This window comes from Pteropus alecto, unplaced genomic scaffold (assembly GCF_000325575.1).
Source record: "Pteropus alecto unplaced genomic scaffold, ASM32557v1 scaffold146, whole genome shotgun sequence".
NCBI classification, from domain to species: Eukaryota; Metazoa; Chordata; class Mammalia; order Chiroptera; family Pteropodidae; genus Pteropus; species Pteropus alecto.
In genome coordinates, this window is record NW_006442107.1 from 11,954,557 (window position 1) to 11,968,390 (window position 13,834).

The following is a 13,834-nucleotide window of genomic DNA, read 5'->3' on the forward strand; positions in this document are numbered from 1 at the left end:
GGCCCCCCCCAAATTCCCATGGTATGCCTGCTAATGTTTTGTCAGCTGAGTTTTATATGACTTAAGCAAAAAGACAGAGCCACACGAGCAGTGTGACTGGAATTATGAGAGCTAATAATGATAACGATGAATAATTCATACATGATAAATCCGTGTTGTTCCCTTCACAGAGCTTTCTCTAAAAGACTTGAGCTAAGAGACTTGAGCAGCGAAGCACAGTTCCTAAGTGTGCAAGGGTTAATGAAGAAATAGTGAGACTGACAGGAGCTCTTTCCTCTGCTGGCCCAGGATTTAATGCTGGGAGGAAGGGGCTTTGCTTTTCTCGGTTGACCCTGACCCCCAGTTGATCACCTTTGTTAGCAAACCCAATCATTCCGACTTCTCTCTTTGTATTATTATTCACTCTACTAATTAGGTTTGAAAACCTAACCTAAACAAAAACTTCCATTTCCCCACAGTAAATATTTTGTAAAAAGTTCCCAAATCTCTAATTAAAATAAAAGTTCTTTAGTAGGAGGACCAAAATTATGTGGCCAACAATTTCTAGATTTTTTTTCTCACATGAACCTCTACGAACTTAATTTCTATTACACTTGTTCTCACTAAAAGAATTGGTCAATATATTAATTCTCTTTTTATCCCTTTCTAACAGATATCAGTTTAGCCTCATTCCAGGAAATTATTTTATCTCTCGTTTTATGAGTTTTCTTTAAGTTTGTATATTTTTTAAATGGGATGTGGGTTAAAAATTATACCCATAACTGAAAATAACTGTTTTCTGTGAAGAGTAAGTAGCATCTTGGGGATTCATGGGGAGAGAATGAGCAAGGGAAAGTTTAAAACAATGGAAAGTGTTCATGAACTCTCTGGATATAAACTGGAAAAATCAGTGTCCACGTGAAAATTATTTGCCCATGTATTAAAAGTAAAAGACTACTTTGGGGTCCATTGAAATATTTTACAGGGAAGCAAAATAGCTTATCCACTGTCCCTATCTTCAAGAAATGTAAAACTGAGTTGATGATTTAAGATGTTAAAAGCCAAAACAAACAAACAAAAAGTTACATAACCAGAAAAGTGGCAATATGAGAAATGTAGGGGAAAATAGCCCATTATTAAATAAGAAGCCGTTACAAGTGCTATAAGTTTAAAGACTTTGGAAGGTCTGAGTAAACTCAAAATCAGATGCTATTTCTGTTAACAATTACTAATACTTGGCCTCATGCAAATATTGCAAATATTGCAAAAATGTGCAGCAGCAATAAAGACAAATTCTGTGAAAGTTAGATAAATAAACTATTTAGAGTTCACTTTATGTGGGTAGCCAATCTCCTCAAACTGTACAAGATGGATGTGAACATGACCAGTAATATCAGCTCACTGAATTGGCTTTTTAGTGCACTTCAGTCCCAAACTGGACTGGAAACTTATGAAGACACACTGGAGATGAGGATGTGAGCATTTTTTTTTCTGTCACTTGCAGGCTGTTATGGCCTTGGTTAAAGAATACCTCTCTGATTTTGTTTTAGTTCCTGAAAAGCCAGAATAATAGTAACTGTTCTAAATGCTATCAAAAATTCATGGAATGATTAGATGAGATGATGTATATGAAAACACTTTTAAACAGTTAAGTACAATGCAACATTAAAGAACTATTTTTAACAACTTTATTGAATTTGACCCCAAATCAACTATACATATTTAAAGAGTACAATTAAATAAGTTTTGAGATACATGCCCCTGAAACCATTAACCCAATCAAGGCAGTGAATTATTTATCATGTCCAAAGATATCCTTGTGCCCCTTTATAATTCCTCCGTCTTGTCTTTCTGGGCACATGCCTCCCCAGGCAACCACTAATCTGCTTTCTGTCACTGTAGATTAGTTTGAATTTTCTAGAGTTTTGTATAAATAGAACTACACAGCATGTACCCTTGTTTTTTTGCCTGGCTTCCTTCACTCAGCATAATTATTTTAAGAAACTTCCATGTTGCATGTTCATTCATTTTTAGTTCATTCATTTTTATTGCTGAGTAGTTGCCAAATTGTTTATTGCTGAGTACTCTACAAATTGTTTATTTGTTCACATGTTGAAGAACATTTGGGATGTTTCCTGGTTTTAGCTATTATAAGTGCAACTCTTATGAATACTTGGGTACAAATGTTTGTGTACCAGTTAGTGCATAAGCTTTCTTTCACTTAGGTAAATGCTTAAGAGTAGAATGAATGGTGGTCATGTGATACATGTTTAACTTTTTAAAAAAACTGTCAAACTGTTTTCTTAAATGATTGTGCCATTTTACCTTCCCAGCAGTTGTTTTTTTTTAGAATTTCACTTTCTTCAAATCCTTGCCAAAACTACATATGGTCAATCTTATAAATTCTTGTCATTCTATAGGTAGGTAGAATTATCTTATTGTAGTTTCAATTTGCATTCCTCTAATTATAAATGATGTTGAGCATCTCTTCATGTGCTTATTTGTCATTAGTTCTTTGATGAAGTATCTGTTCAAAACTTTTGCCGATTTTTTGCTGAGTTGTTTGTTTTCTTATTAGTGAATTTTGAGAGTTCTGAATATAAGTGCTCTCTCAGTAATAGGATTTGCAAATATTTACTCCTCATCTGTGGCTTGTCTTTTCACTCTCTTAACAGCATCTTTTAAAGAATAGGTTCTAGTTTTGATCAAGTACAATTTGTCCATGTGTTCTTTTATGAATCATGTTTTGATGTCCAAAGAAATTTTATCTAGCCTTAAATCATAAAGATTTTCTCCTCTTTCTGTTTACTAGAAATTTAATAATTCTGTTTTATATTTAAATCTATCATCTATTTTGAATTAATTTTTGCAAATATGGTGTGATGTGTAGACTGAAGCTCATTATTTGCATATGGATATCCCATTTTTCTAGGTGCACAGATATTTAGGATTATGTCCTCTGATAAATTGAATCCTATATTATTAAGAGATGACATTGTTTTTCCCGATATGATGTTTCTTGCTCTGAAATCTATATAGTGCGATATTAATGTAGCAATTTTAATTTTCTTTGGTTAGTATTAATATTGGATGTCTTTTTTATGGTTTTACTTTTCATATATTCTTGTCCTACTTAAATTTTTATTTTTTTTGTATCAAGCATGTAGTTGGGGCATGTGTTTTAATCAATTTAACAATTTGTACTTTCAAATTGGTGAAGATAGATCATTCATATTTAGTGTGATCATTGATATGGTTGCTATCCATCTATCATCATGCTATTTATTTCCTATTTGTCATAGTTTTCTTTGGTTTTCTTCCCCCTCCAATCCAGCTTCTTTTAGATTAAGCTTTTTATTGTTTTACTTTTTCCCCTTTATAAGCTTATTAGCAGTAACTCTTCTTTTATTTTAGTTGTTGCTTAAGAGTTTATAGCATATACCTTTAATCTATCACGACTTAACTTTAAATCATAATATATCACTTCAGGGATAGTATAAAAACCCTAAACGGTATACTTCCATTTCTCCTCTCCCAGAATTTGTGTTATGGTTGTCACACATTCCCTTTTATATATGTTATAAACCACATACTATACAGTTATAATTTTTGTTTAGCCAATCAGTTATAATTAGATATTTAAATAATAAAAATTTTATTAATATTCAGTTAATATTTCTGATGCTCTTCCTTTTAAATATAAACCTATTATTTTCAAGTAGTATTATTTTCTATCTTCTTGAAGAACTTCCTTTAACATGTCTTCTAATATGAGTCTGCTGTTGATGAATTGTTTAAACATTTGTATATCTCAAAATGTATGTATTTAACCTTCAGTTTTTGATATTTCTCACTTGGCATAGAATTATATATATTTTTTATTTTAATAATTTAAAATTTTTTCTTCAAAGTCTCTTCTATTGTATTCTTTTTGATGAGATAGTTGTTGTCATTCTTATATTTTATCTGTATCTAATATGTCTTCTTTCTCTGGCTAAAGATTTATCTTTTTAATTTTATCCCTGATTTTGATCTTTTGATCAATTTGATTATGATGTGCTTCAATGTTATTTTCTTCATGGTTTTTCTTTGTTGTTTGTTTGTTTGTTTTTTGCTTGGGACTTGTTGAGCTTCTTGGATCAGTGTGTATAATTTTTATCAGCTCTGGAAAATTTTTATTATTTTTTCAAAAACATTTTTCTATTTTTTCGATTTCATCTCTCCTTTGAGGACATCTATTAGACCTTAATAAACTGTTTACAGTTTTTAAAATTCTTTTTTTGTGATTTATTTTGGATATTTTCCATTGTCATGGCTTCAAGTTCACAAATTGTCTCATTTGAAATGAGACAATAATAGGCTATAAGAGCCATCTAATATATTTTTAATCTCAGATATCAAACTTTTTATCTCTAGAAGTTTGATTTGGGACATATTGCAATATCATCCATATCTTTTCAACTTTTGAACAGAACTTTCTAAATGTTCTCGTGTTTACTAGTTTATTCCATTTCTGTCAGTTCTGGGTTGATCTCAGTTGATTATTCGATCTCATCATGTATTCTATATTTATGCTCCCTTGCATGCCTAGATATTTTGGATTGGCTGCTAGACATTGTCAGTTTTACCTTGTTAGTAGCTGGACATTTGTTTATTTCTATAAACATATTTGAACTTTGTTCTGGGATACAGTTTTTATTAAGAAACAATCTCATCCTTTCTGGTGTTGCTTCTTTGGTTTGTTAGGTGGGTCTGGAGTAGTGCTCCATATAGAGCTAATTATTTCTTGCTACTGAGGCAAGACCTTTATGAATATTTTCCCTATTGTTGCATGAATTATACATTTTCCAGTCTAACTGATAGAAACGGACTATTCCCTGCCCTGTGTGACTGCTATGCTCTCTGATTCTTTTGGATGATTCTTCTCCTTGTCACAGGCATTTTCCCCACATGTGTTTGCTGATCATTATTCTGCTGAATACTTGAGGACAAGACTTTGCAGGTCTCCTGGATTCTCTTTCTGCATATCTGTGTCCTTTTCAGTACTCGGTCCTATGAATTTTAGCTATCTTTTCCTCTCCAGATTCTCAACTCAGTCTATAACTCAAGACTTTTTCTGAGATCTAACTAATTTTCCTTTCGCTGGTGTTATGACCTGAAAACTCAAGGCAGTAAACTAGAGCAATTATAGGCTCATCTCTTTGTTTCCAGTCTTTCAGGGATCATTATTTTTTGTTGCCTGACTCCAGTGACTTGAAAATTGTTGTTGCATATGTTTCGTCTGTCTGGTTTTTGTGTGTATGAGTATGTGTGTGTTTTGTTTGTTTTGTTATTACATATATAAGGTTAAATCAGGTCCCTGTTACTCCATCCACACAAAAGAAGTACCCAAATTTAAGTATTGTTATAAAAAATTACTATTGTTTAAAAATATAGACCTTTAAAAAACATACTAGTAGAAAGATGGATGGATAGATGGATATATAGATAGATGTAAATCTATCATTTTAAAACATGTTAGTACATCTAAAGTAAATATGAGAAATGAAAAATGAGAGTGAGTAGAGAAGAGTTTTCTGGTTTTACACTTCTATAGTCTGAACCCTGTTATGTTCCATATTATCTCCTTCATTCCCTAGAATTCATAAAATAATTGTTTTGACAAAACAAAAAAAAATTCTGTTATCTGAAATGGTTTGAAAATAATGTTTTTTGTGAGTGTGATATTAACTGCTTTTACTTATCTGCCTCTACTTGATTTTGCATGTTTAAGCGTATCACAGAGTTCAGCCATCCTGACTACTTGCAGTGTTTCCAATACACTTGTCTGTTTCTGGCTTCTTTGCCTCTGATCATGATACAACCATATGTGAGATGTATTTTGGAGTCCTTTTTTTCCCTACCTGTTTTCCTTCTGTTGAAATTTAATTTATTTAATGACCCTAAAGTTTCATACTGTCATCAGCCTCCTGTAAGGCATAACAGGATGTATCATTTCTTTCTTTATGTTCTCTCTGTATTGCATACCTACTATTTTCATAGATCTAACAATGCATTACAGTTATAACTTTCTTGTTACACAGTGACTCTTTCAAATTTATTTTTATATTCCAAGTATATTTGGCACATTATTTGATGCATAGTAAATATTCAATACAACTTTCTTGAATAAAAGATAGCACATATGCATGAATGTATAGTAGCAAGTGTGGGAGAGTTTGTATGCACTACAATCTGTCAACCACAAAGCCATGTTCCATCCTTTTACCAACATAGGTTTTATTTCTACCTATAAGGATGATTTGAAACCTAGAAAATAATAGTGAAGAAGACCTTAACTTTACAGTATACTCCATAGTTTCTGGGTTTTTGTTTGTTTGTCTGCTTGTTATTTGTTTGTTTTTATCATGTATTGGTTTGCTCTTGGACTCAGAGTTTCAGTGGTATTCTGACTTATCTCCTGCCTTTGGTTTTTATTTTCTCCTCTGTTAGTGCATAATTCAAGGAAGCATTAATTAAGTTTGCCACATGAAAGAATTGAGTGAGTGGGTCAAGGAGAAAGATTATGCCCTGAGATGGAGGATTGGAGGCAATGTCACCTTCCAATGTCCCTGCACATTTGTGCCTGAGGGCTTTTTAAATCTCAGATTGCCAAGCAGTTATAAGTGGTCTCAATTAATTGAGATTTCTGAAGCTAAAAATCAATTTCTTTTTTTTTTAAATTCACATTAAAGATCAAGATTATTTTATTATTACATAGAATGAATTCAGCAGATAGAAACCCATTCAGTCACCCAGCACAAGGAGGCCTTGAGTTAAGAACAAGGAGACAGTAATGGAAGTAGGATTTAACTATGGCGATGTCATCAGTTAGAAGTAGGTGGTACCGACTCACTTAAGATTTCTTGCCAGCTTGAGTTGCTGTTACCTTCTTCTTTGTGTAACTAAATTCCACCCGTCTTTCATGGACAGTTTCTCCCAGGCAGACTTTCTATTTTGTTCTCTCATGCCTTTCTAAACTACCTTAGCACTTTAAATCTAAAACACCCAGCCCAGTTCTAAATCACCATATCTTATATTGTTTTATAACATCCTGTCATATACTGGATATCTCCTCTTGAGCAAGGTGTGTTGGTGAAGTCTCAATTGATGCTTTATAGCTTGGTTGATGAGACATGGACATTTGTGAACTTATTGTTTTAGAATCACTCCCTCTATCCATGTTCCCAACAGGCACACATGTAGAAGCTAGAGAAAGGGACTTTGAAAATATATTTTCTCTAATTTTGAGGAAAGGGTCAATAATCTCTTAGAGAGAGTATGGGGTATGTTCCCTCACTTTCTTTCCACTAGCAGATTCCATATTGAGCCCCTGAGCATTGCTCTCAGCTAGTTTCTCAAAACAGCAAGCAATCAAACTTGCTGTTTGTTATGTTAGTACAAGAGCTTTTATCTTAATGTGAACCACAAGGCAATCAAATACAGTTTGAGAAAATATCACACTTAATCACCTCTGGTGCCCTTTTTATGTTCCTCAGTTTTATTGAGCAATTTATAAGACAAAGAAAAAAAATCTATCAGAACTGCTGAAGAACAGTTCTATCCACAAGCAAGCTATTTATCCAGAATATTGAAGTAACAACAAAAATATGTAGGAAGCCATAGGTCAACTAATTGGGGGGGTGGGGGGAGTGAGTAAGCAATTTATACTAGGAAATAATTACAGTCCAACATTGTGTTGTAAATGAAAATCATCATCATTAATAACAGCAATCTAGTTTCAAGGGGAGCTGCTCATTGAAAATGGAAAAGTTTGTAGCTAACATTCCCTCTCCCTTAGTCATTCTCATGAGGATTTGGGCATGGGCAGCATTCCACATTTAGAGTTAGAAAAATTCATATGAGGCATTTTTTTTTTAATAGGGAAATTTGTTTTGCTTATAGGAAGATTTTTCTGTCTCTGGGAACTGAAGTAAATCTTTCTAGAGCCGTAACTGTAATTAACCCTTTATGCAAATAGACCGTACAAGCAAAATTTTGTTTTGTGGTCAGCCTATTCTGATAACTGGTTAACATTTCATGTCAGATATTTCTGCCCAGGTTACAGACCTCTGATCTAGCACTGTGTTTTATACTGCTGGCTCTCTCAGCACTGACAATCATATGCTGACCCTTGCCCTATTGCTACCACTGCCTACAGGATCACAAATTCTGGTTATAACACACCAATACAGGAAATACAGTGTTTGTCTATGACGGGTGGGCACCACTGCAGAATTCACACCATATCTTTTAACACAGAGATTCATAACAGCATGCTTTTTATATCTAAAGATGACAAAGCAGCCATTCCACAATAAGATGAGCCTTTAAAAGGTTTCTCCCATGTTTTGATGAAAAGCGTGTGTATAGCCACCCTCATTCTTATGCTCCCTTGCCTTTTTGAGGTAACTATCAGGGCCTTCCCATCAAGAACCAGAATTAGAAAATGAGGTGTGGACCTCAGGTTGACACACTTTACAAAGCGTGATCAGGTATCTCTTCTACAGGCTGGGAAATAATACCTATGTTCTCACTCTATTAACCGAAAGCCTGTATTGAAGTCACACTTGAAACTTTAGTGTAGCTGCTGCCACATTTGGCTCCTATAAAGTATTCAGTGAGATCTGATATTGTTGACTCACAGTTCTGGGAGGGACGACAGGTTTCCAAATCACTTCTGATAGACATGCCAATAAACCAAGCTGCAGTTTGATAAAGAGTGATTAAGGGAAATGTTCTCTGTTCCTTATGCGCAGTGCGCTGTTGGATTCAGAAGCCTGTATCTGGGAAGTGAATGTCTCATTCATGTCTCAGTGAGTTGAATCTGGGGAATGAGCCTCTCACCTCTAACTCATCAGAAGCTGTTTCACTCCAACTCCCTTGAGATAAGCAAATAGACTAGAAACAAATTAACGAGGAGACCTCCTTTGTGTCCAGGTGGTGGAGGAAAGCTGAAGAACAGGACAGCCAAACTTAAATTCCAATTTTATCTTCCTTTTATTCACTAACATTTCTTGCTAACTTTTTTCTTTAAATCACATTTATTTTCTCATTTTGGTCTCTTATTTTCTAATTTCCAGTTAATGTTACATGAAAGCAAAAGTGGTAGCCACTTATATAATGTGATATCATAGTACCAGACAACCCCCTTCCATATACCATGTCCTAAAAACTGGTGTTCAGTTTCTTGTTCCCTCTATGTATAGTGTGTGTGTGTTTTGTGTGTGTATGGTGTGTAACACTGATTCACTTGAGGAGGTTATTGAAAACAAATACAGAATCCCATGTGCCAATAAGCACACTCAAAGTTTGAATTATTGATAACAAAGAAGATTTCATTATCCGGCTCTCACTTGTCCAGTTTCCTTCATTCTCTCAGAGGTGTTCTTAAGAGAACTATGTACACTATCTGCACACAAGTTTTCATCTCAGTGTGTTTCCTGAAGAGCTTTATCTAAAACATATGGCATACAAAATCTTGTATAGACTGGCTCCATTATATCTACTCTCTGCTCTAGCAACCTTCTTAACTCGCTCGATTCAAATACTTTTGGCTTTTCCTTTTTCTATCCCCCTTCCTTTGCTCACAACATTTCCTCTGCTTAACACATCATTCTCTGACTCTTCTGGCTCACAGGAACTGCATATCTATACTTCAAGGACCAATATATATCCCATATTTGATGTCTCCTATTTTCAGATCAACCTCTCATCATGTCAGCTCTTAGTGGTTTCTCCTTCCTCTGAATCATGTTGGAACTGGTCTTGGTGCTATTTCACTTTATTATAAACTGCATTGTGACATAGTCTGTTAGCTCCTTGGAGCAGAAACTCAGATTTTTCTTGTATTTTTCCCTCACGACAGGTTTCATAGCATTAAGATCATAGTGATCTTTAATATGTGGTTTTACTTCTTTATTTTCATAGGGCTTATTAAACTGTGCTATAGCTTATGAGTGCTGTATTCCTGTTAAATGACCAAAGTCAGGTATAATTTTCAGGTAGAAGTGATTATAATGAATATATGTGATCAAAAATACATTCCTATATTGTGCATTATTTACATTAATAAGCTATGTATTTATGTTCTACAAACTAATTAATAGACAGTATATACTACAATAATTTTTGCAGAATCGATGTTGTTAGACTTTCAACAATAGTCGTCAGCTTTAATGAATCTCCCAGTGAAGTTATGTAATTTCAGGTGGTCTTCTGTAAGCCTTGGTTACTGGAAGACACAAGATTCTGCACCTCTAGATTTCTTTAACACCAAATCCCAATCGCTATGGTACACTGACTTCGCTTTCTTATAAAACATGAAATAATAATAATAAATTATTTGATTAAAAATTTTAGCATTTACAAAGCACTTCCATGACCTTTTTTCATGTGATTTAGTTTGGCAGGAACCAGAAAAGATCTTCCCTCTTGTGCTTCATTGCACAATGGTCAATGAAAAACCAAAGTAAGCGCTAGGGAGCATCATTGTTATTGGAAGATCTCCTAATATTTCAAATATGCCTCATTTATTATTCCACTTGGAACCTAGAAAGGTTAGTTGAGCTAATGGCTGTTCTTTTCTTTTCGGCTAATGTTTTCTCATCTCACCCGGCATTTTTTCGCTGCCATCATCTCCTTCTCATTGACTAGTGGCAGAGGAGATATTTAAAGTCTGTTCTAGATATAACAAGTACTTGTTCCATTTGGGGTACTGCCTCTGACTCTTGGGCCCTTGTGAGCTGGAAAACATTTTAAATAGCATTGGCTGCTACAAGACTATGATAATTCTTACAAAAGTAATAAATGTTAGCAGAATTGTTTGATTAATATAAAAAGTCAAAAATCTAGATTTTTATGGCTGAGTCACAAATACCAACCTTCAACATAGCTGGAGACGTTTACAAACAGGTTTTCTTTGTTTCTGTTCAAAGAGGAGCAAGTAATTATAACACAGAGATCAAACGCCATTTGCTTTACAGCAGATCCACAGAGTGGCCTCAGGTTACCTTTTTTCAGGACTTGAGTCCAGATTGGTTCATTGAAGCAACACTATCTCTGCACCAACTGAATATGTGATGTTTACCAGATTGGTTAGATTACTTGACTAGGCTGCTGATAAAATAAGGCTTGATTTAGATTATTTACAAGAATTTTTCAACTCTATGCTTTATTTTTCTATATCTGTGGGCTCTAGGAGAAAGAAATCATGTGACCCAAACGGGATATTGTTATTAATCTATTAATCTGCATTGATACAATAGTCCCACCCCACTCCCACAATTTGTCTTTTCTCTCCCAAGTAATTGGGTTAGACTAAAAGAAATGTCTCTTCCTGTTTGTGGAATTGATTTCTGATTAGGTTTTTCAGTTGGTTCTACCATGCGCAAATGTTAAGTCTTCCAGGCCTGTGTAGTTTGTTGATATTCTTTGCAAGTCTTTGAGGAACAGGTTATGCTTTTGAGCTCCCTTTTCTTGCTTCTATCTATTCATCTTGCCTATGAAAAAGAAAAGAAGGCTTTTCGAGGATTAAATTTCATAAACAGCAGGGTTCTGTGATGGAAAGGCAAGGAGATTTCCAAACCAGAAAACCTGACCCAGAAACAATGAAAACACCAAAGACACAAGTAGAAACATCTATGCAGTTCTTAGTTAATCATGTGAGATTTCTCTCTTGCACTTTTTGTTTCTTTCTATGGGCCATGAGTTAAAAATTGCTTGTAATTTAAAGCAAAACAAACAAAACCCTACAATTCATTATGTGTATCTCATATATAATCCCATGAAGTATATTTTTGCTTTTTTCCCTTAATTTTTAAATGCGAAAACAATGATACAAGTTAAAATTGTCATGAATTGCCATAACTTATTTTTATCATCCAAGGTTCAATTCTAGATCACAAATACTTTTAAGGAGGCATTCATGATTAAAACAAAGAGCAATGGATTAGGAGTCAAAAGACAAGAAATCTGGTTTCATGGATTGCCAATCAAGTCTGACCAGGGCCTCAAACTCCCTTAGTGCTCAAAAAAGAGCTTTGTATCTGGAACTCTTTCCAGCTTTTACTGTACCATAAGTGTGGTCTCATCTCATTCTGTAGACTGGCACGATGGTGAATGGTCAGCAGCGTCACTGTGCTGGTGGTGTTTGACTTTGACATTCCCCTTCTCTGGTTTCTAGTTGCACTCCTTCCTTAGTCACGTGCCTCTTCCCATGTCTGTAATATAGGGCCCAGACACAATCTTCTGGATTCAGGAACATATGAGACATTCAATCATTCCACCTGAAATAAATCTTAAACACTATGTTCTTTCCCACAGTTTTCTCTGCTTTTTACCCTCTCGATGTAATAAGAAAGAAAAGATAAAAATTATTTTACAGTAACTATGCATTAGGAAGCTGGTAAGGACACTTAAGAGGATGTCTTAGGTCAGGCTTTCCAGGAAACAGATGATGAGATGGAAACTTGTGTGCAGACAATGGATATAGTTCTCTTAAGAACACCTCTGAGAGGATGAGGGAAGCTGGACAAGTTAGAGCTGGATGATGAAGTCTTTGTTATCAGTCTTTCGAACTTTTAAGTGTGCTCATTGGCACATGGGATTCTGTATTTGTTTTCAATAATCTCCTCAAATGAATCAATGTTACACATACCACACATATACACAAAACAATACCTAAGTAAAATTAAATAAATAATGCAGTTTTAGCAGAAGAAATAATTTCTGTTCCTTTACATGAGATAGGAAAAATATTTTGTCCTTGTTAAAAATATCTCTAATTTTCTTTAAATGTTCATGCAGAGATGAGAAAAGAAATAATAATGCATTTTCAAAAAGCCCAACTTAAAAAAATTTGAAAACATCCTTCACTGCACCAAGCCGTAACGAGGCATACCCAGCAAATGCTGCACAGTTAATGTTGCTCATGGACCCCCGTGGAGCAGAAGGATTTTACTAGAATTGTATGAAGTGCCTTGAAATTAATTTTCTTATAATAGAAACTACTTAAAAGAATTATCTTGCTGTGCAGCAAATCAGTTCATGTGGCAGATTTATGCTTTCATCTGGAATTTTCTTAAAGGGGGCAAAGGCAACAAAGAGATGGTTTGGATGAACTTAAAATCAGAGTCTGTCCAAGCCCTGAGCTTTGTTCTTAGGTTAAAAAGACTTCGGAATATGTTAAGACCTGAGTAAATGCAAGATGGTTTGGGATAAGTATTATGCAATATTCCTAAGAAATTTCAAGCTAAAGGAGCTTCTAACCCCACATTATCTTATAGATGAAGATACTGAGGCTGTGGGAACAGGTCAAAGACTTGGTCAGTGGCATGTGTATACATATGTCTATTTACTTATACATAGACACATCTCACATTTAGGAATATTTCCCACTTCTCAACTATGTGGTTTAAGATCTGTATTAGTGATCTTGGTCTAGGTTTTAATGTGATAATAACCCAACACAAACTTAACACAATAAAAATTCGTTTCTCACTTACTTCACAAGTAGATGCAAGTTTAGAAGAACCTCCTGGGGGGTTCCTCCCCTATATACTGACTGAGAAGCAGCATAAGCTTTTACCATATCAAAGCTCCATGCTTACAGTATACTAATGGGGAAGAGAGGCTTCTAAACTGTCTTCTTTCCTTCCTATCTTCCTTCCTTCTTCCCTCCCTCTCTCCCTCCCTCCCCCTTCCCTCCCTCTCTCCCTCCCTCCCTCCCTCTCTCCCTCTCCCTCTCCCTCTCTTCCTCTCATCTTCTCTCCCCCTCTCCTTCTCTCTCTCTCCCTGCCTCCTCTTCCTCTGGCGC